At 36.1% G+C, this 24,875-nt stretch overlaps 1 protein-coding gene across 7 annotated transcripts in view; it reads left to right on the top strand.

Annotated features, from left to right (window-relative positions):
* CDH12 (cadherin 12) overlaps positions 1-24,875 on the top strand; it is a 1,101,741-nt gene that overhangs the window by 197,018 nt on the left and 879,848 nt on the right. For 5 of the 7 annotated variants that reach the window (XM_051853848.2, XM_051853852.2, XM_051853851.2 and 2 more), the window contains one exon: positions 18,953-19,108. The exons of the other annotated variants lie outside the window; for them this stretch is intronic. The gene's annotated coding sequence lies outside the window, so the exon portion shown is untranslated. The remainder of the gene's footprint in view (positions 1-18,952; positions 19,109-24,875) is intronic. 7 annotated transcript variants of the gene reach the window in all.

Below are 24,875 nucleotides of genomic sequence, written 5' to 3'. Positions count from 1 at the left end.
CATAACACATGTATGTGCCATTTAGTTTTGATCTTTAGACTTCCAGAATTCTAATAACTGCTAATAATCTTTGCTTTCTCTCCCCCTTCCCTCTCTTTCTCTCTGCTCTGCCTCAGTCACCCCCTTATCCTCTGTTTCTCTCTTTCTCTCTCTCTCTCTCTCTCTCTCTCTCTCTCACACACACACACACACACACACACACATTCCTATACATGTGTGCACATACTGCATCTAGGAATTGTATGCAACTGTTCGTATTGCTTTTTTTTCAACTTTTATTTAATAAATATAAATTTCCACGGTACAACTTTTGAATTATAGCAGCTTTTCCCCTCATAACCTCCCTTCCACCCGCAAGCATCCTGTCTCCTACTCCCTCTCCCATCCCATTCTTCATCACAATTCATTTTCAATTATCTTTTTTGTTTGTTTGTTTGACAGAGAGAGAGAGAGAGACAGAGAGAAAGGTCTTCCTTCCGTTGGTTCACCCCCCCAAATGGCCATTACGGCTGGCACTGTGCCAATCTGAAGCCTAGAGCCAGGTGATTCTTCCTGGTCTCCCACACGGGCACAAACAGTCAGGCCATCCTCCACTGCCTTCCCGGGCCACAGCAGAGAGCTGGACTGGAAGAGGAGCAGCCGGGACTAGAATCAGCGCAGGTGGAGGATTAGCCAAGTGAGCCACAGCGCTGGCCCCTCAATTATCTTTATATACAGAAGATTAACTTAGTATATACTAAGTAAAGATTTCGACAGACTGCACCCACAAAGACACACAAAATATAGAGTACTGTTTGAGTAGTAGTTTTACCGTTAATTCGCATAGTACAATACATTAAGGACAAACGTCTGTATTGCTTTTTTAACAAGATGCTTTGTGGGTGAGACAAGCATTGATTAAAACTTCGATGATTGGCTTGGTTAGGGAAATTCAAGGTCAGTCATCAATGCAAAAGGTATGCTGCAATCTTTCACATTAATTTCCACAATAATTTCTAGGCTTTAGTGAGTTTCCAAACATCACTAAAACAATGTTTTCCTAGTAAATGCTTTTCTTATGTTAACTTTAAGAAATGTAATCTTGGGCAGTCATGGTGATGCAGTCCTTTGGGACAGCTGCTTCCCACATTTGAGTGCTGCTTCCAGTCTCAACTAAACTTCCCATCTGGTACCCTGTACATGTGCCTCGGAAGCAGCAGATGATGGTCTGAGAAGTTGAATCCCTGCCACTCATGTAGGAGAATGACACAGAGTTCCTGGGTCTTGGCTTCACCCAGGCAAAACTCTAGTTGTTCTGTTGCAACCATTTGGGTAGTGAGCTAGCAAATGGAAGATTGGTGGCTCTCTCTGTCCTTTCTGTCTGTGTCTCTCTCCATTTCTCTGCTTATCACATAACTATTTTTTCAGTAAAGTTTTATTTAATAAATATAAATTTTGAAAGTACAACTTTTGTATTATAGTGGTCCCTGCCCCCCCCATTATCACATAAATGTTTCTATATGATAGGTAGCCTATATGATAGTTTCCAAAATGTAAAATAGTACTATTCAATGTATGCTGTTTGGGATGTAGAAAAATTTTCTAAGCAGTACATTTTGCATGAAAATTGTAAAGAAAATGCAATTATTCTCAAAAGTATTTTGTCAATTTATAGCAATGTTTTCACATTGTTTCTTTATCCTTTTCCAGTAATTCTAAATTTGTCTTTTCTCCTAAAGTAAAAGTTTATCATATTGATCAAAAATCAATTATTTTAAATAGTGGAATAGTTAAGGAAGTCATAAAACACTGTTATTTGGTGGGCTTGACAGGAACTAAACAAGCTAGATTGAATGTAGAAAATGAGGGAGACCCAAATGAAGCATAGGCTTTTTTCTGGTGTACACAAGAAATATATATATATATATATATATATATATATATAGTTTTTTTATTTCCATTAAAAATTTTGCATGCTGATTTATAACTGGGACTTTAATTAATTAATTAGTTTGAGAAATAGGTAGAGAGTTCTCATTTACTGGTTCACTCCCCAAATGCCTCTAACAGCCAGGGCGCACATAGCAGAAGCCAGGACCTAGGAACTCAACCTAGGTCTCCTTGTGGGTAGCAGAGGCTCAGGTTATTGAGCCTTCACTGCTGACTCTCGGAGTCTGCATGGCAAGAACCTACTATTGGGACTCAAAGTTGGAAATCAAACTCAGACATTAGAGGTGGGACACAGGTATCTTAACAACAACGAAAATACCAGTCCTGCAATTTTTGTTTTAAAGCATTTCCTGGCCAGCGTCGTGGCTCACTAGGCTAATCCTCTGCCTTGCGGCGCCGGCACACCGGGTTCTAGTCCTGGTCGGGGCACCGGATTCTGTCCCGGTTGCCCTTCTTCCTGTCCAGCTCTCTGCTGTGGCTAGGGAGTGCAGTGGAGGATGGCCCAAGTGCTCGGGCCCTGCACCTGCGTGGGAGACCAGGGGAAGCACCTGGCTTCTGGCTTCAGATCAGCGCAGTGCGCTGGCCGCAGCGGCCAAAGGAAGACCTTTCTCTGTCTCTCTCTCTCTCTCACTGTCCACTCTGCCTATCAAAAAATAAAAAAAAAAATTAAAAAAATTAAAAAAGCATTTCCTTAGTGAGTATTTGGCATAGTAGTGAAGATGGTGCTTAAAATGCCTGTATACTAAAAATTAAAAAAAAACCAAAATTATAAATTATGTCATCACTTTTTTGAATGTCCTACATGTTATATATGAGTACTTGCTAAGAAAACACTAAATAAATAAAAAAGCAAAAATCAAAGTCAAACCTAAACAGTTTTATAAAAATATCATATCTAAGAAAAGAAATGAAACTTGTTACATTGACCAGTTAATCATTGGTATTAAGTTTCATCCAGGACGTTCAGTCTAAGAGACATTTACCGAAGTTCTAATGTGGAGCAAAAAGGATATTACAGCATTGTCAGACAGCACCATAAGAAATGGTGAAAACTGAGACTTTGTCCAATGAGAAAAATCAAATATTAATGTTGAAAATGACTAAGAAATTCCCAGCTCATCATTTTTAATCCAAATTCAGATCTTTGTGGCATCCCTAGAGATAAACATCAAGAACAGAGGGACAAAGTAACTTGCCCAAGTGACATGAAACTTAAGTGACCTCTCTAATCTTACCACAGTTTTAATATTGTATACATTTGGACTTTCAGCCCTTTTCTCATTCAACCATTCTCTCTCTCTCCTTGCTTTGTGTGCTTTGTGTCATATAATATTCAGGAAGTAAAACGATTACTCTGTAGCTCCAGAAGGAAGATTGACTGAGTCAGAAGGTCAGTGAAGGGCTTATATTTCTAAAGATTTATTTAAGTTTGACAGAGAGAGAGGGAGAGATAGAAAGAAGAGAGCAAGATAGATTGACTGATTGACTTACTCCCCAAGTACCTGCAACTGCAGGACATGCAGAAATCATGAGTTTCTCTGAAGTGGGTGACAGGGACCCAAATACTCGGGTCATCGCCCACTACCTCCCTGAGTGTGCTAACAGGAAGCTGCATGGGAAGTGTGGATTCACTATAACTGGAACCAGGCACTCCCATGAGGTATGTGTATGTCCCAAGCAGCCCTGAGCCAAACACCCTCTCCAGAGGGCTTCATTTGATAAAATGCCTACTAAGAATTAGAGCTTTTCAGATATATCATTGGTGTCTTTATTTTTTCTTTAAGATTTATTTATTTATTTGAAAGGCAGAGTTCCAGAAAGGCAGATGACACACACACACACACACACACACACACAGAGAGAGAGAGAGAGAGAGAGAGAGAGAGGTCTTCCATCTGCTAGTTCACTCCCCAAATGGCTGCAAAGGCTGGAGCTGGGCCAATCCAAAGCCATGAAACAGGAGCCAGGAGCTTCTTCCAGGTCTCCCATGTAGGTGCAGGGGACCAAGAACTTGAGCCATCTTAACTGGATCAGAAGTTGAATACATGGGACTCGAACTGGTGCCCATATGGGATGCTGGCACTGCTGGTTGTGGCTTTACCTGTGACACCAGAGCACTAGCCCCACTGGCATCTTTAAATGACTCTGAATACCTTTTCATTTGAAATATAAAACCAGGATGGCTAGAGGATATTGTATAATGTGAATAGATAATGTTTAAGGTCATTGTCAGTCCGCATATTCTGATGCGTACTTGAAATAGTGTCAGGTTAATTGAATAGATTTACTAAAGTTGGGCAAATAAATATCAAAGTTGTTCCATGGCACATAGCATTTGATTTTATGCAATCAGCTGACTTGCATTAACATTGCACTTTGCTACTTCTTCGTATTTCATTTTCTGGAAGCTTTATCCTGGAAGCCACAGGAACATTCCAGTCACATTCAATTTCCATTTCTTTCCGTCATCTTTCAGGAAAGTGATTCCTCATTTTTAATAGCTGTCTAAAACAGACTCACCCTTTAAGGACCAGGTAAAACAGTGTCTTCTCTGTGATGTTTACCTTATAAAATTCAAATTTAAATGAATTCTTTTCTTTAAATATTTTTATATTTAAGTGACAGAATTTCATAAAATTAATTTTAATTATGATTTGTACTCATGATTTTACCACTAATAAGAGTAATCATCAGTATGTTGTACTTATTCTTTGATGCAAAACCCCAAACTTCATCATTTCCAGCCTTGCTGTTTACCTGTCAATGATTTATTTTTAGTGTTCTTAAATTGAACTGAATATTTGGAATTGGCATCATTGACACATACCTGTAAAGTCTTTACTTTTATGTATTATGCCAACCATTCAAGTCTTTTTTTACTATAACATACTTTTAGTTTTAAAAATACCTTGAAGCACTTTTTTATTCTATCAGCTAGTATTTGCAGACACTATTCTTGTTTATGTGATCCCTTTGGTTCTTAGTCCTATCATTAAGATCAATTGTGAACAGAAATTGATCACTGGGACTAGTGAGATGGCATTGGTACATGCCACATTGATGGGATTGACTTGGAATCCCCTGGTATGTTTGGGGTAAGTCAGCTTGAGCATGTCCCAAATTGCACATCTCTTCCCTCTCTTATTCCCACTCTTATATTTAACAGTGATCACTTTTCAGTTAAGTTTCAGCACTTAAGAAGAATCGTGTATTGATTACAGTATTCAACGAAAAGTATTAAGTAGAACAAACAAAAAAAATACTAAGAGGGATAACATATCAAGTTGCTCATCAACAGTCAGGGTGAGGGCTGATCAAGCCACCGTTTCTCATAGTGTTCATTTCACTTTAACAGGTTTCCTTTTTGGTGCTCAGTTAGTTGTCACCTATCAAGGAGAACAAGTGGTTTTTGTCCCTTTGGGATTGGCTTATTTCACTCAGCATAATGTTTTCCAAATTCCTAACAGGGATCACTTTTCAGTTAAAATTTAAAATTTAAACACCTAAGAATAATTGTGTGTTAATTACAGAGTTCAACCAAAGGTACTAGAACAAAAAAAATACTAAAATGGATAAAGTATTACATTGTACATCAACCGTCAGGACAAGAGCTGATCAAGTCACTGTTTCTCATAGTGTCCATTTCATTTCAACAAGTTTCCCCTTTGGTGCTCAGTTAGTTGTCACCGATCAGGGAGAACATATGATATTTGTCCCTTTGGGACTGGCTTACTTCACTCAGCATGATGTTTTCCAAATTCCTCCATCTTGTTGCAAATGACCGGGTTTCGTTGTTTTTGACTGCTGTATAGTATTCTATAGAGTACATGTCCCATAATTTCTTTATCCAGTCTACTGTTGATAGGCATTTGGGTTGGTTCCAGGTCTTAGCTATTGTGAATTGAGCTGCAATAAACATTAATGTGCAGACAGCTTGTTTGTTTGCCAATTTCATTTCCTTTGGGTAAATTCCAAGGAGTGGGATAGCTGGGTTGAATGGTAGGGTTATATTCAGGTTTCTGAGGAATCTCCAGACTGACTTCCATAGTGGCTTAACCAATTTGCATTCCCACCAACTAGCTGATAGAATCAAAAAGGGAGAGAATGATCCAACATGGGAAATGAGATACACAGCAGACCCATAGAATGACAGATGTCCTAAACAGCACTCTGGTCTCAGAATCAGCCCTTAAGGCATGCGGATCCGGCTGAAAAGCCCATGAGAGTATTTCAGGCATGGAAAGCCAAGACACTCTGAGGAAAAAAAAAAAAACACCTAAATGAACGATCTCCGCGAGTGAGATCCCAGTGGAAAGAACAGGTCGTCAAAGAAGGAGGTACCTTTCTCTGAAGGGAAGAGAGAACTTCCACTTTGGCCTTGTCTAAAAATTATCAGAGTCAGTGAACTCGGGGGGCTTCCATAGCCTTGGCAGCTCATGACAAGAGCCTAGGGTGATTACTGATGCCATAAACAAGAGTGTCCATTTGTTAAGTCAACAATAGGAGTCACTGTGCACTTACTCCTCATGTAGGATCTTTGTCCTTAGTGTGCTGTACATTGAGATTTAATGCTATAACTAGTACTCAAACAGTATTTTTCACTTTATGTTTCTGTGTGGGAGCAAACTGTTGAAATCTTTACTTAATGTATGCTAAACTGATCTTCTGTATATAAAGAGAAATGAAAATGAATTTGATGTGAATGGAAGGGGAGAGGGAGTGGGAAAGGGGAGGGTTGCGGGTGGGAGGGACGTTATGGGGGGGGAAGCCATTGTAATCCATAAGCTGTACTTTGGAAATTTATATTCATTAAATAAAAGTTTAAAAAAATACCTTGAAGCCTAAAATATGATTAATTTTATTCTTATGTATTTTCTGATAATTTGGTAAAGTGCCTTCAAATTTTGATCATTTTTATTTTCTAGTTGAAATTATTTCATTGCAATGTTGAAAAAAGACTTTAAAGACATATTCCAAATATTATGTACATATTAGACATACATAATTTTTGTAAAGATGCTAAAAGGACTTTTCTCAATATGTCAATTATGATCTAGCATTCAAATTTCTATTGTTGACTGAGGCTCAACAATATTATGGCATTGTGAATATAGCTAAGCTCCCAAACCTTACATATCACATCTCACATACATTATTCAAGTATCTGTCTTTCCTTCTTATATGAGTATGTCCACACCAAATTCTCTGTGATTCCAAAATGTTTCAACCACATTTGACAAGTTCTCTTAGCGACTGATGAATATTTTGGAAAGAAGATAACATATTTCTGATATGTATTATACATGTGGAGGTTGCCTGTGATTTTAACAAAATTATAGATAGATTTATACATATATTTAATGTAGGTCTAATTTTCAGGATTGTATTTGGGCTGCCTCCTCCCTTTTCTTAACACTTCTTTTACTTTAGGCTGTGAATATTTTTCACTGCTCTGGTAACCAAGCAGACTATACTGTTGCACTTTGAAATCTGTCATTTAACACCTGTTCAAAAGTAAATAAACATTAATTGGCAGTTTTGTTATCATTGAAAACACCCTCTTGCTAATTAATTCAAGAGTGTGATTCTCAGCTATCATTCAGCTAAAACCCAAGTGCCAGAAGTCTTAAACTATGGGAATTTAGTAATTAATAATATAGGACATTATTCCTCCATAGTTAATATTTATTTGTGTTTATGTATTATAAAATTTTATAATGTCATACAACATCTCATTTTGAAAATGTTTCATCCAATGCAATAAGGATATGTTTCTTACATTTGCTTTTTTTTTTTTTTTTAAGAAGTTCTCTTTCTGTAAGATAATTACACACTCCTCTGACTTGCAATGATGAGAAAAACACTCAGGTTGCCAGATGGTATTATTAGTTACTGAGATAAGAATGTAATATTAACATCTCAACATTGTAGGATCTACTCTTAGCTGGTCAATGAAACTAAACAACACTTGATTAACTCAGATGGGATGTCACAGTACCTGGCTCAGATAATTCACTATTATTTTTATTTGAAAGTCATAATAATAACTTGAATGCATGTATAATTTTGTGATTACTTTATAAACTCCTTTATCTTTATATCCATATGACTTTTTATTTAAAGATTTATTTGTGTATTTGAAAGTCAGAGTTACACACAGAGAGAAGGAGAGGCGGGGGCGGGGGGGCAGTCTTTCATCTGCTGGTTCACTCCCCAATTGGCTGCAAAGGCCCGAGCTGTGCCAATCCGAAATCAGAAGCCAGGAGCTTCCTCTGGGTCTCCCACATGGGTGCAGGGGCCCAAGAATGTGGGCCATCCTCTACTGCTTTCCCAGGCCATAGCAGAGAGCTGGATCGGAAGTGGAACATCTGGGTCTCTAACCAGTGCCCATACAGGATGCTGGCACCACAGGCGGCAATGTAACCCACTAGGCCACACCACCGGCCCCAAGATCTATAAGACTTATTAGGATGTTTTAACCATATTAAAATAAACATTTCTATGTTCCTAAATAAACAATTTAATTCTCTATTGTTTCTTCATCTCTGAAGTCAAAACTAAATTCCAACATGTACATCTGGTAATTTAATCTCAATAGCATTTCCTTGTAAACTATCTCATTTAATTTCATGAACTCCTGAGATCTACTTGTCACTCTCATGAAAGAAAATGAAAACTATATGTAGTAGATAACAATCTTGTCTACATATAAAACTATATGTAGTAGATAACAATATGGCTTCTAACCAGCAAAGGCAGTACATGAACTTGAGTATAAATTCCTCATACTTTCTATTTTCATGGACATTTTCTAGTTTCGAGAATTACCATTTCAAAGCATCTTCAAATACATATCATGCCTATAGTACATTTGAATCTTAGCAAGACTATCTTTGATTTTTTTTATCCATGCTTTTTAAAAAATATTTTCTTTCTGATGTCATAATTGATAATAAATCAATATTTTTATTAATGGAGTATACTTATTTAGAAATCTTTCATACCTATAAGTAAAAAGAAAATATTTTGGACAACAGAATCACCTTGCTTTCAGGGAAAGTATTCTATTGTCTAAAACACTTTCTAAGCAACTTACTTAGCAACTCACTAAGTAACTTACTTATGTACTTACATTTTAACTCTTAAGAGACAAAAGAAAAGGTAGTATAATCTACAGATCTCTTAGGAGTTAAATTGTATGTGCTATGTATAAAATATGATGATAAAAATTTTACTCATCTTATTGAATTTGAAGGTGAAAAGAACTCAGCAAACTAGATACTTTTTTCCATCACACCCAACCTACTGATGAAGAAACAAATACATTGTCCAGTATTAGGAACAAACTATCAGCATTGTTTAGCAGTAGCTGGAGAGAAGTGTATGTCTACATGTAAAATATCAAATTTCCCTCCTCCTTTATAATAGTTAAAAATAATTTAAATAGATCACAGAAGAAAATATAAGAACTAAAACAATAAAATTCTAACATGAGAGCTTGTTTATGACTTTGGCTAGGCAAAAACTTTTTGGACATGCCACCAAATGAGAAAATGACAGCAGATAAATTAAATAGATTATACTTTATCAAAAATAAAAAATATTTGTGCATCAAAGAATTCTGTTGATATGCTAGGATGATAGTAAACATGATCAAATCAAATATACAAGAATTGTATCTACAATATTAAAATAATTCTTCCAATTCAATAAAGAAAAGACGAAAATAGACAAATGATATATACTTATCCAAAAAGAGAAACAACTGTCCAATAAATGAAAGAATGCTCTATATCATTAGTCACTAAGAAATGAAAATCAAAATTATAATGATGATTTTGTTTCCATTAGGTTGCCATAATCCAAAAGAAAGACAATCACAAATGTTGGCAATATCTATCTATCTATCTATCTATCTATCTATCATATAGCAATGTAAAAAAGCACTGCAGATTTGGAAAACAGCTTGGAGGCTCTTAACAATGTTATTATCTAATTGAGAAACTTTTCCATTTGTAGTTGACTTTTTGAACTTACTGAGAAAAACTGTGTGTCATATCTAGCCAACTGAGCAATTCTTTTGTATTCATTCCAATGAAAGTTAAAATGTGCTTTTGCGTTGATTCTTTTTTTTAAATTTTATTTAACAAATATAAATTTCCAAAGTACAGGTTTGGATTACAGTGGCTCCCCGCCCCCATAACTTTCCTCCCACCTCAACCCTCCCGTCTCCCTCTCCCTATCCCATTCCATTCTTTGTGTTGATTTTAACTGAAGGTTAAAAGGCATTGGCTCAGTGTGTGTGTGTGTGTGTATGTACCTGAGTGTGTGGGAGAAAGTTATTTAAAGTACAAAGAAATCATACATAGAAAAGAATAAGGAAAAAAAAAAAACCCAGGGATATAATTTCAGTAAGAACAATGCTATAGATATTAACATGAAATTTTCAACATGTAGTTCACTGACAGTCCTGCCTCCCACTGTTCCAATGAGTTGTACCCATTCTAATATGCATTGTTCTTGGCTACCAAATGTAAGGAAAGTTGAGGGTTAGTCATACGCTGATTGTAACCACAACCATGAAAAGTGATTGAAGTCACAGTGAAATCTGCTGGTATGTTTACCAGTAAAATAATACAATTCTACGTAAAATATAAAAGGTACATTTAAAAAATTGTTAGGATTGCCAATGCCTTGCATAATCTGGGCCCAGAGAAATCTCAAAAAAATATTCAGTACATTGCATAATATGACAAAAGAGCTACAGAAATTATTGCTAGACTTTAATGAATTTTATCCAAGATAACAAAGCAGCACTAAATTGAGTGACAAGACAGAACTGACTCTATACATTACTCCCATCAGCCTAGAGGCAAAGGGATCTCAAAATCACTCCTAGTGACATCTGTGGCCTCTATCATTTCATGTGGGGACAAAAGCTCTAGAACTTGGATAGCATGTACAGTGTGATGCTGCTAAGGCATTGTCCTAAATGAAATATTTTTCCCAACTTGAAGTAAGTCTTGCTCAAGTTTGTTGCAAGTTGTTCATCCTATTGCTTCTTTAGCAAGGGAAGTGATAGAAAGTAAAGAAGGGAGAGATAGATGCTGATTTATTTTAGGTACTTAGCTCAATTTGCTTTTACTTGTTTGGGAAATTGCTTTTTCAGTGCAGAAAAATGTGTTCCTGTGAAGTCATTCCAGGGGTTTGATGACACTGCAGTGTATTTCTCTCCTGTATCTGTTATAAGTGTAAATGAAATGCACAGAGGATTAGCATTATTTACTTCCTTTATTGCTACTCTTTCTTACCTACTAGATTACATGTGTGTTAACTGAAGTTACTGTTTACACTTATTTAACAGTATTGACTGAAATAACCCTGAATCTCCTCCAGTGAGGACTGATTTAGCTACAAATCACTGTTCCGGGTCTGAAATCATTAATCAGCCTGAGGCAAGATCCATTATGTGGGATTTCAGTGTAGAAGAAATATTAACAGCTCCCTGGAAGAAACGTTCCCATCACATTGGCTGTGACTCCCTGCTGGAGCAGCAAATTACCCTCAAGTAATAATTATAATACATTAGTAGAGGTTTAATTTCCAATAAGTGCTGTCTGTTTAAGAAATGGCAATCTCACCATGGCTAGGAGAACAATAGATCATGTTATCAGCAAGAATAAACCTACATGGAATTAAATGAAAGATAATAAAAATTCATTACAGTTTGGAAACTGTAGAAAAAAGAAAAGCCAGTGTGAGATCCTCAGTTGCATTTTTATAGAAAAAAAATCATGTTTAATGATGATATCACTAGATAGTATTGGGTATGGCTGTGAAATTTTCTTTTTAATTTTCATTGATAGCAAAATTTGCTAATTTACAAGTTAATATATGGAATGACAAATTAGTAATAGCATCTTTTCAGCAGTAGATCTTGATGAGAATAAGAGAACTTTAGGGAAAAATCCATTCTTCATGCATACCAACCCCCATTTTACATACAAATTAATATTCTATTTAAAACTTTCAAAAACATAGAAAAGTTAGAATTTCACAAGATGTCTTACTGAGATAATTCTATTTGACACAGACAATAAAATATTTCTTTGGAGTTAGGCCTGTAAATAAATGGTTTAGAAAAATAATTGGTTCCTTTGAGATTTAAATACACTGAGTTCTAGGAAGCCTGCAAATCTCTACTTAATTTTATAATCTATATTGCATACAAGGTTCCATGTTAGGGCCTATGATAGTGTACACTGCCTTCTGTATACCTTTTAATATGAAATGAGCAAACTAATAAAAATTGCTTTACGTTGAAGTTCAATAAAGACAAAGCTTTTTAAAAAACACTTTGTGAAAACTACTTACTTCCCAATTACTAACTATTCAAGGTTCCCAAATATTGAGGTCAGAAGAGGGATAGTCTACAATGTTGATGTTTAGAGGTATGTATTGTAAAGACATTTTTAATTCAGGAGCGCAACTCAGTTCTTTTACTGAACATGTTTTAGCATACTACATAAACCAGATTAGGTATGTGCCAGTGCTTAAGAATTCTTCTTCACACAGCAGACTCATAGAATGGCAAGTGCCCAAAACAGCACTCCTGCCTCAGAATCAACCCTTGGGACATTCGGATCTGACTAAAAGGTCCATGAGAGTCTCGCAGGCATGGAAAGCCATGACACGGTGGCAAAAAACAATCTAAATGAAGGATCCTGGTGAACAAGACCCCAGCAGAAGGATCAGGTCATCAAGGAGAGTGGTGCCTTTCTCTGAAGGGAGGAAGGAACCTCCACTGTGATATGGCCTTGACTAAACAAATTCAGAGTTGGTGAACTTAAGGGGCTTCCATAGCCTAGACAGCTCATAGCAAGAGTCTCAGGTGATTGCTGACATCATAAATAAGAGTGCCAATTGTTAAATCAACAACGGGAGTCACTGGGTTCATGCTCCCCACGCAGGATCTCTGTCCTTAATATGTTTAACTATGAAACTCAAAAACAACACTACTAGTCGAACAATACCCTATACCTGGTTCGGTTGTGTGAGTGCAATCTGTTGAAATCCCTGCTTAGTATATACTAAGTTGATCTTCAATATATGAAGGTAATTGAAAATGAAACGTGATGAAGGGCGGGATGGGATAGGGAGTGGGTGAGGGGAGGGCCACGGGAGGGAGGGAGGTCAGGGGGGGAAGCCACAACAATACAAAAGATGCATTTTATATTCTACTTAAAACTATTGGTTGAACTCTGTAATTATTACACAATTACTCTTAGGTGTTTAATTAATGCTATAACTAGTACTCAAATAGTATTTTACACTTTGTGTTTCTGTGTGGGAGCAAAATGTAGAAATCTTTACTTAACATACGCTAAATTGATCTTCTGTATATAAAGATAATTGAAAATTAATCATGATGTGAAGGGGAAGGGGAGAGGGAGTGGGAGAGGGGAGCGTTGTGGGTGGGAGGGAAGATATGGGGGGGGAGGAGGCTATTGTGGTCCATAAGCTGTACTTTGGAAATTTATGCTCATTAAATTAAAAAAAAAAAGAATTGTTCTTCAGGTTCAGTGAACTATTGATTTAAGGAATTCAAGGTATTTCATTACTGGGTAAAGAGATTCATATTTTTTAACGTTGTAGAGTTTTTGCTTTGATTTATGTGTCCGTGAATGTATATACTTAGAGATTTCTTTCCTTCTGTTTTCCTGTTTGATGGATTGCATGTCTATCTGTCATATACAGAAATGGAAATGAAAGAAAACTGTTCTATGTAAGTTTTGCCCCTGTTCAACAGTGAACTATGCATTAAGATCAAATTTGCACAAAATGTATGTAAAACAAACAACCCCTTCTGACTCTAATAAATCAAATTTGTGATCTAGCATAAGAAATTATCAAATTTCTCAAAATTTAGAACAACAGCAATGTTTCAAAGCTTATTTTATTTAGCTACACTTTTGCCAAATGTACATGGGTACTTTTATTCAAGGTTACCTTTGGAAGGAAGGAATGTGCAGAATCATTTAGTTAATTTTGAAAGCTGAAGTCTTTAGGTCTAAAACATCCACAAATTGCCCATTTGATAGCTGAATATGCAGCTATATCTCTGACAAATTATTCTGTAAATTCATTGCAACTGAACCAATGTGACAGATTGCAATTTGCAGCCGCTATTCCACCCAGCATGTGATGCAATGATCTCTACTAATTACCTGAGAAAATATGAGTCAGGTATCCAACTTCTCTAAATGCTTTTACAGTATCAGATTTTTCTTAGGTTGGAAGGAGTTGACGCATATTATAAAATGAATTTAATGCCTCATGTTCTTTTTGAAAATAGAGCATTCAGTAATAAGAACTATCAAGCATATTGTAAGTTATACATATTATATAAGTAGTTACAAGGGGCATCAATGATTTTGCCTAACCAGCTACTGCTGTTGCATCACAAGTAGTAAAAATATGTGTGATTCCGTGGTGATTATTTTGTTTTAAATTATAATTTTAGAGATGGTTTACTTAGACGTAATTCAAGGGGTTTAACCATGAAGAAATTAATTAAAAATTAGTGGATTTCTCATTTACCTTCTACCCAAATGCACAACAAACTAGTATATCCTTGTGTTTGTATAAAAAAAGATCAACTTCAGAAATTTTAAAATGCATGTTAAAAATCTCTAATGGGCTGGCGCCATGACTCACTAGGCTAATCCTCTGCCTGCAGCACCAGCACCCTGGGTTCTAGTTCCAGTAGGGGCTCCGGATTCTGTCCTGGTTGCCCCTCTTCCAGGCCAGCTCTCTGCTGTGGCCTGGGAAGGCAGTGGAGGATGGCCCAAGTGCTTGGGCCCTGCACCTGCATAGGAGTCCAGGAGGAAGCACCTGGCTCCTGGCTTCAGAATGGCATAGTTCCGGCCATGGCGACCATTGGAGGGTGAACCAACGGAAAGGAAGACCTTTCTCTCTGTCTCTCTCTCTCATTTCTCTCATTGTCTAACTCTGCCTGTCAAAAAAAAATCTCTAATGAAGATAATCATACTTTCTTAATACAGATTACTAAAATACGTGTGGATCAAATGAAGAGTAAGATGTGGTATATAATAAATGTATTATAATGTGCAATTCGGGACATGCTCAAGCTGACTTACCTCAAACGATAGAGTTAGAAACATACCAGGGGATTCCAATTCAAACCCATCAAGGTGGCATGTACCAATGCCATCTCACTAGTCCCAGTGATCAATTTCTGTTCACAATTGATCGTAATGATAGGACTAAGAACCAAAGGGATCACATAAACAAGAATAGTGTCTGCAAATACTAGCTGATAGAATAAAAAAGGGAGAGAATGATCCAACATGGGAAGTGAGATACACAGCAGACCCCTAGAATGGCAGATGTCCTAACAGCACTCTGGCCTCAGAATCAGCCCTAAAGGCATGCGGATCTGGCTGAAAAGCCCATGAGAGTATTTCAGGCATGGAAAGCCAACACACTCTGGAAAAAAACAAAACAAAAACAAAACAAAACAAAACAAAACAAAACCCACCTAAATGAAATATCTCCAGGAGTGAGATCCCAGCGGAAAGAACGGGTCATCAAAGAAGGAGGTACCTTTCTCTGAAGGGAAGAGAGAACTTCCACTTTGACCATGGCCTTGTCTAAAAATTATCAGAGTCAGTGAACTCAGGGGGCTTCCATAGCCTTGGCAGCTCATGACAAGAGCCTAGGGTGATTACTGATGCCATAATCAAGAGTGTCAATTTGTTAAGGCAACAACAGGAGTCACTGTGCACTTACTCCTCATGTAGGATCTTTGTCCTTAGTGTGCTATACATTGAGATTTAATGCTATAACTAGTACTCAAACAGTATTTTTCACTTTATGTTTCTGTGTGGGAGCAAACTGTTGAAATCTTTACTTAATGTATGCTAAACCGATCTTCTGTATATAAAGAGAAATGAAAATGAATTTGATGTGAATGGAAGGGGAGAGGGAGTGGGAAAGGGGAGGGTTGCAGGTGGGAGGGATGTTATGGGGTGGGGAAGCCATTGTAATCCATAAGCTGTACTTTGGAAATTTATATTCACTAAATAAAGGTTAAAAAAAAGTATTATAAGGTAGTAATCTCAAATTGAAACTTTTTAGACCTACAGAGGATAAAGATGGGCAAAGCGTCTATTCCAGAAATCAATGAGAAAAAACATTTTCCATCAAAATGTAGATGAGGAGTCAGTAGTAAATAATATTTAACTCTGACAGGTTCGAAATGGCTACCCATGTGTTTGTAAGAATTGCTGAAGTAGTCAACATGGTAATATATTTATTATAAGATCTTATTGTCAAAACTTATGCTATAATAGGATTCAGTTATGGTTATGGAACAAACGGTAAATGTGGAGCTGTACAATCGGTTTCATTGTAGACCACAGCATTTTCTACCATGTGTTTTCACACAAGCCTCCAAAGCTCACTTAGCTGGTTTCTCGAACTCTTACCTTGGCTAATGATTCTTAAGCTGCCTTCTACTTGTTATTTTTGTAAAAAAAAAAACAAATGGGAGGACACAATGCATTATTAATCATAAGTAATAATAGTGGAAAGATAATGACCATATTAAATGATTAGAAATGCAGCGAAGTTTCTTTCACAGTCAGTAAGTCCGAAAGCCATGTACTTTTCATAGGTTTCATTTATTATTTTTCAAAACAATCATGAGATATTTAATGTTTAGACTCCATTTTAGAGCAAATAAAATAAAAATTAAGTTATTTAACAAGTTCATGCAGTTAGTGAGTAGGTTGGTGTATTCAAGTATGTTCAAGTTCAGATTCCAAATCACTATCTTCGTTGTCTGTGTTGGCCTCTTCTCCCCCATGGTGATTCCTTGGTATTATTCCTTGGTATTTCTATGATAGACTTCACTATAGGACATCAGTGTTGCCTGTTTATTGTTTGTTACTTAATGAGCTTACATTCTGGTTCAGCATTCAGAAATAAAGGATGGAATGAATGAAGCAGCAAATGCCCAGAATCTATGCAGACACAGGGCCTACTGTGTTATTACATGCATATATACACAATGCACAAAAATGTTTTCACTTCAGTGTAGTCCTTCTGACAGTAGTCGTATCTTCATGTATTTTAATTCATTTTGTAAAAACAAAAGATTTATTTATTTTGAAAGTTAGAGTTACAGAGAAATCTTCCATCTGCTGATTCAATCCATAGAGGGCAGCATGGCCAGCTCTGAGCTGAGCTGAAGCCAGGGAAGGCAAGGAGCCAGCATCATTCACTGCTTTCTTAGGCCATTAGCAGGGAGCTGGATCAGAAGAGGATTGGCCAGGACTTGAACCAGCATCCATATTGGATGCCGGCATCGCAGGTGGTGCCTTTACCCACCACTGGACACTGCCAGCTCCTTGTTTAACTTTTATGTTAGTTGAATCTTCACAACTTAATCTGTATTAACATCCTTATGCAGTGTTTCTGGATAGTAGCATCCAGAAAGCATATTCTCAACTCAACTGGAGGTCTGGAGTTGTGAAGCAGCAGAAGGGAAAGTTTATTCTTCATAAACCCACGTGATTTTGTTAATATATTTATCAATTAAATTAAAAGTTGAATTGAATAATAAATAGAATTTTCACTATCCAAATATTATACTCAGAAGATCTGCTTTATGCCAAAAGTAGCACAATCTGTAGGAATAGAAATATTCAATTAACATATTTGTAGAAATTTAACATGGCAAATGATATACATAAAATGCTGAGCCTGTATCTCAGATTTTATTTTTCTTTAATTGAGAATCTTAGAAAAAGCAGATCCAAAGTTGAAATCATTCACTTTATTATTCCTAAAGAGTAAAAGAATATTAAATTTCTTCAAAATGTATTTTTTTTTGACAGGCAGAATGGACAGTGAGAGAGAGAGAGACAGAGAGAAAGGTCTTCCTTTGCCCTTGTTTCACCCTCCAATGGCCGCCGCAGGCGGCACGCTGTGGCCAGCGCACCACGCTGATCTGATGGCAGGAGCCAGGTACTTATCCTGGTCTCCCATGGGGTGCAGGACCCAAGTACTTGGGCCATCCTCCACTGCACTCCCTGGCCACAGCAGAGAGCTGGCCTGGAAGAGGGGTAACCGGGACAGAATCTGGCGCCCCGACTGGGACTAGAACCCCGTGTGCAGGCGCCGCAAGGCGGAGGATTAGCCTAGTAAGCTGGGGCTCCCGCCAAAATGTATTTTCTTTTAGAGGAGAAAATAAAAAGGGTTTTTTTTTTTTTTTGGTATATAGAAAATTCCTAATTACTCATTATATGAGCTTTCTTCATGGTAGAATGTGTATATGTAATGCATTCTGATTAACCAGCTTTCCAATATTCTTCACCAATAAACCAATTTTCTACTACTTTCCTAAAATTAAATTTGGTAATTTATCAACAATATGAATGGTGACATAATTATATCCATTTAGGAAGTGAATTATTGCCATGTGCTATTGGTATACCTAAAGAAATGTGTTAAAGGCACTGTAGTTATGGATTTTAACTGTAACACAGAGCTCATGATTAATGTGAATATACCTTGTCTGGTTGTCCTACAGATAATCTCAGTTGTACTTCATAAACTTGGAAGCTTAACAGAGATATATTGATTTCTTAATTTAATGGAAAATGATTGTGTAATTTAAAATAATACATTCATTTAATGTGGTTACATTTAAGGATATATATCTTTAAAACATAGCATTGTATTTAAAATATTTGATAATCAAATTAAAGGTTAAAATACATTTCCCAGCTAATATAGCATGGTAAGACTAAAAGAATTATTTTTTAATCTTTGAAATTCCTAAATATTAAAAAATGCAATCAGAAATTTTGTTGTTGTCCTTTATTTCATGATTTGAAAATATGTAACTCTAAATAAGTTCAAATATTAGAAAAAAATCATTGTTTTTTATTTTATATTATCTCCTCTAAGTAATGAATTTGTATTAATGTTCCAGCTGCTCCACTTCCAATCCAGCTGAAAAGAGCAGTGGAAGATAGCCCAAGTTCTTGGGCCCCTGAACACCCTTGGGAGATCTGCAAGAAGTTCCTGCTTTGGCTTTGGCCTGGCCCAGCACTGGCTGTTGCAGCCATCTGGGAGTGAACCAGCAGATGTAAGATTGATTTCTCTCTCTCTCTCTCTCTCTCTCACTTCTCTCTCTAACTATGACTTTTATAATAAATAGATCTGTAAAGAAGTACAATCAATGAATGTTAGCATTTCAGTGTTCCTGAAATCACACAGATGATTCTGTTCTGTGGCTAGTGCCTTCAGAAGAACATCTCAACATACTTGTCTGCTGCTTAGATCTTTTCTCACAGAACTAGTATCAGATACGGGTTTTCTGGTCTGAAAGCTCTTAGTTTTTCCATACTTTATATGAACACACTTGCTCAATTAAGTGTACTATTTAGGGATTTCTATGCCATAACTGACCCATTTATTTCCAGTTTCACCAGAGTATGACCATGCAGTAACTGTTTTTCCTTATTACCATTAATCCTTAAAATTATCTTTATAAGTAAGTGCTGAATTTTATTGACAGAAAAGCTATGCAATAATCCTGTGGATTGAGTTTGCACTCACATACAGAACTGATTTTTAAAGATATTCCTAAATAAAGGCATTTAATTATCTATGATTTGAGTAGAACTACTGAATGTGAACAAATTTCTTCATAGTTAGAAATAAGCAAATTGGGCAATGCATATTGTGTGTGATAAAATTAATTTCATTAAAATTACATTAATAGGTAGTCTGTTAAGATTGCTCTTGGATGTAACATTTACATGATGAACAAATAAAATTACACAAAGTTAATATTAAAATAAGAAATAGTACAGGAAATATAATAACCAAGGACAGGCTTTTTTATGACCACAGTCTTTTACAAACCAATAAGAAAAGAATTAAGTGCAAATGATTTATATTCATTATGTATTCCAGGAAGAGCCTTTATTTTGCCAAAAGATGTTAATACACTCAAAATTATAATGAGCACTTGAGAACAATATAATTGTGTTCATTTTTTAAAAGTCAAGTTTGTTTTAATGCAAATTCTACAAAATGTTCTTAAAGTAATCCTCTAACTGATGGTATAAAATCAAATTACATGTTGCATAACAAGCATTTTTAAGTACACTTAGGAGTTCAGAAGGACTGGAGATAGTACCATAAGAGATAGAGTATTGATAATTGACTTTTGGCAAAATAATAGATTGAATATGAAGTATCCAACAGGAGGAAGAAGACAAATCCCTGAGTAAGAAAGATCAGGATTAGAGATAGCTGTAGCAGAAAGTAGATGTCTGGAGGAGTTTTAGGCTGAGGATAAGTGAATGGCAATGACTTTAGTTTCTAATTAAGACACAAGGCTTTGGAACACCTAAAGCTACAGATACAAATTTAGACCTAATACATATGCTTAAAAATTGAAAATATGAATTTACTTTTTAGTGACATGGTAAAGCAATGTGACAGAATTCAGACCCACTGCTAATTTAAACTAGATATTGATCTAGTCATTTCTAATCTGACGAGAAGAAAGTATATTACCTTTATTGTGGAAACAGTCTTTGGTTACAATAATGTAGATATTCATGATCTATTGCTGATAGCGTTAAAAATCCAGTAGTAATCATTTGGATACCTTTGTTAAGATAGAAAGATAGATGGATCATCTACCTGTGCATGTAAAAATGTTTCCATGAAGATGTGTAATACTGGGAAAATGTTACAGCTGGATACTGTTAAAGGGCAGAGGCAGTCATTATGGCAAAATTACAACAGAGCAGAGAATATATACTTACATTTCTATGAGACATCTGCATGTGCCCCGAAAAGAAAAAGAACTGGGAAAGGAAAGAACACTGTATATTAATCATAGAGACCTATGATTGACCAATCTCATTTACTCTGCTTCCCTGAGTCACTCGCAGTCTCTCTTTCTGTTCACTGGGCAGTGTGGCTGGGTTTTTGCAAGCTGACCAAAACAGAATGATGGACACCGTTGCCAAGACTGTGTCCCTATTCTAGGGGATCACAATGGGGGTTAGATTTTGATCCTTGTGATCCTTGGCAGCAACTGAGGACAGTTTCATTGTCTTTCTGGGAGCAGCCTACTTATATCCAATTGGTAGAGATCAAGGATAGTGCTAAACATCTCACAATAATTAGAAGAGTTCCCTACAATAAATTATTGTCTAATTAAAAAGCCAATAGGACTGAAATTGAGAATCTCTGTTATATTTTCACCTCTGCTGTCTATGCAATAGGAACTTAAAATAAACTCATTCTAGAGCTCTACCATAGTATATATTGTCATATTCTGCAATATCCACCATTCCCCAAAATTTACTTATATCTTTTTGCTTGTGTGTGTGTGTGTGTGTGTGGTAAAAATACATGAGACATTATGGTAAGCTTTATTGCCATACATATACTGAAGCAAGTTTTATACGTGAGTGTATGTGTGGTGTGTGTGGTGTGTGTGTGTGTGGTATGTGTATATGCATATTTGCAAACTAATGACATTATACACAGTGCATTAAACATAGAAATATAGTCTTTTGCTTACCAATTATAGCTCACTACAATTTGACACCATAACAAAGAGGAATCTGTGACTCAAAAGTGTTTCCATTGTGCTTTTTTGCCATTGCATTTACATATATTCTTATTTATTTATTTGAAAGTCAGAGAGTAAATACACAGAGATATCTTACATCTGCTGGTTCACTCCCCAAATGCCTATAATAACCAGGATGGGCCAGGCCAAAGCCAGAACATGGATCCTGAAACTCAGTCCTGGTCTCCCATGTGGATGACCAATGGGCTCAAGCACGTGGGCCTTCATCTGCTGTCTCTTAGGGTAACAGGAGGAAACTGAATTGAAGGAGGTAAAGGATGCGAACAACACAGGTACTAAACCATGGGATACAGCTTAACCTGCTGCAGCACAATACCGACCCATTATTGCATATATTCTGTCAGTAACCATAACTTAACGAATGTGGAAATAAGCATTGATGAATATAAAGCATTAATAAATAGAGTTTTTTTTTTATTAAAATCCGCATGAGTAATACAAGGTAATTTCTCCAGTGAAAGGTGACTGGAGAAATACATTTTAAAAGAAAAATATTTAAATATAAAATAATGATTCCATTATACTTGTAGGATTGGTTGTTTTCCTTTATCTGATATTTAGATGTCTCTAATGAGAAGTGAGAGGAATCAAATACCCACGCGACTGAGGAAACTGCAAACAGAAATGGTACATTTTATTGCAAAATGTACCAAAACTTTAAGTTGCACAGTCCACTTGGAATTTATATCAAGGAAATATTTACGATCCCCTTTCTTAGTAATATTTATCATAGGAAATGCCTGTAAAGCACCAGAATTTATGAGAATAAAATAGCTTAATAGTCCCCTGTGATAAATAACAGCATTGTGAATGTTTCCACCATTAAGTACCACTGATATTTTTAAATGGTATATCATACTAGGTGGAAATATGCAGACCTTATCTAGGAAAATATTAATAATCCAAGAAGAGTGATTACTTCTAGGATGTAGAAGTGACTTTTTTATTCATACCTTTATATACTAAATGTTGTAAATAATAAACTGTTTTGTAATCCATTTTGTATTCTAGAAAATCAGGCTTCAATAATCTGCTGGTCTAAACCTGCTCAAAGCACAAGATGTCAAAGGTGCTACAAGACTTTTCTTTCAGGGTCACCCACCAAGTTTTGTTTTTTTTTTTCAAGGAAACCTTTTATTAAATGAGTACTTATTTCATAATTACAACTCTAGGAATATAGTGGTTCTTTCCCCCATACCCATCCCCCCACCACTCCCATTGCACCTCCGCCTCCCTCTCAAATCACATTCTCCATTAAGATTCGTCTTTAATTTATACACAGAAGACCAACTCTATACTAAGTAAAGATTTCAACAGTTTGCATACACACAAAAAATATAAAAACTGTTTGAAAACAAATTTTACAATTAATTCTCATAATACAACTCATTGAGGACAGAGGAGAGTTAGTGCACAGTGACTTCTGTTGTTAATGTAACAATAATACTCTTATGCATCACATCATTGACCACCTAGGCTCTTGACATGAGCTGCCTAGGCTATGGAAGCCTTTTGAATACACAATTCCCATCTGTATTTAGACCAGGCAATATGCAAAGTAGAAGTTCTCTCCTCCCTTCAAAGAAAAACACATCCTTCTTTGATGGCTGCTACCTTCCATTGAGATCTCACTCTCAAAGATCCTTCATGTAGGACATTTTTTTTTTGTTCCACAGTGTCTTGGCTTTCCATGCCTGAAATGCTGTCATAGGCTTTTCAGACAGACCAGAATGCTTTAAGAGCTGATTCTAAGATCAGAGTGTTGTTCAGAGTGTTTGCCATTCTATGAGTCTGCTGTATGGACTGCTTCCCATGTTGGAACATTCTCTCCTTTTTATTTGTATCGTTATTACCTATACTTCATCTTATTTATATGAACTCTTTAACAATCCTATCTATATGATCAATTAAGCACTTAAATTGATCACTTTAACAGTTAAAATGCCATTGTTACCACCCAGTTTAATGGGATTTGGAGTACCATGGCAAGTTTTTAGTTTTACCCTTAGAAGTAGGAAAGAATTTAGAACTATATAGCTCCTCCCTCTCTTATTCCCACTACTATATTTTACTGGGATCTACTTTTAATTGACTTTATACATATATGATTAAGTCTATGCTAAGTAAAGAATATAACCAATAGTATTAAGAAGGGGAAAAAAACCTGTTTCTTGACAGTAAAGAAAAGGGTTTTTCAAGTCAATTTCATGTCTACAGGTTTTTTTTTAGGTGCTTTGTTAGTTATCACAGATTAGGGAGAACATTTGATATTTGTCCCTTTGGTACTGGCTTATTTCACTAAGTATGACATTTCCCAGATTCATCCATTTTGTTGCAAATGACAAGATTTCATTTTTTACCACTGTATAGTATTCCATAGAGTACATTTCCCATAATTTCTTCATCCAATCTTCAGTTGATGAGCATTTCAGTTGATTTCATGTCTTAGCTATTGTAAATTGAGCTGCAATAAACATGAGGGTGAAGATAACTCTTTTATTTGCTGATTTCAATTCTGTTGGATAAATTCTGAGGAGTGGGATGGCTGGGTCATATGGTAGGACAATATTCAGATTTTTGAGGTATCTCCAAACTGTCTTTCATAGTGGTTTTACCAGTTTACATTTCCACCAACATTGGATTAGGGTACCTGTTCCTCCATATTCTCACCAGCATTTGTTTTCTTGTTGATTTCTATATGAAAGCCATTCTAACTGTACCCACCAACCTTTAACTTCTTCATTTTAACTTCTGTTGAATACCTGACACATACAATGATATTCCTGATCACATTAACAGACCAAGAAAAATGACTTTAGTAATGTTAATCGATTGATATATTGAAGTATATATAGTTTTCTATATTATGTCATAATTCTTGCCTCGTTCTGTGCCATAATTAATGTATATTAGAAATCAATTCAGTTGTTCATTACACAAGATCCAAGTCACAGTTGCTAAAAGAATAGACAAAGTATTTTGCTCACATAAGGAATTCACAGATAAAGAGTGATTCAGGTTAGTGCTCAGCTCCATTTGAAATGAAGGATTAACTAAATCCATCCTGCTTTTAACCTTATGGTTGGTATCAAAACATTGAGTTTTCATTGCAATTACTCTACAGGTGATATAGGTAGGGGTGGGCAAAAGTAAAAGATTCATGCAAACTGAGTCTGTGCCACTTAGGATAGTTTTCCTAGAAATAAGACCCAATGATTTTGGCTTATATTTG

This window comes from Oryctolagus cuniculus, chromosome 14, assembly GCF_964237555.1.
Source record: "Oryctolagus cuniculus chromosome 14, mOryCun1.1, whole genome shotgun sequence".
Classification (NCBI taxonomy): domain Eukaryota; kingdom Metazoa; phylum Chordata; class Mammalia; order Lagomorpha; family Leporidae; genus Oryctolagus; species Oryctolagus cuniculus.
The sequence above is the reverse complement of the archived record's forward strand: the minus strand, read 5'-3'. Positions and strand labels throughout refer to the sequence as shown.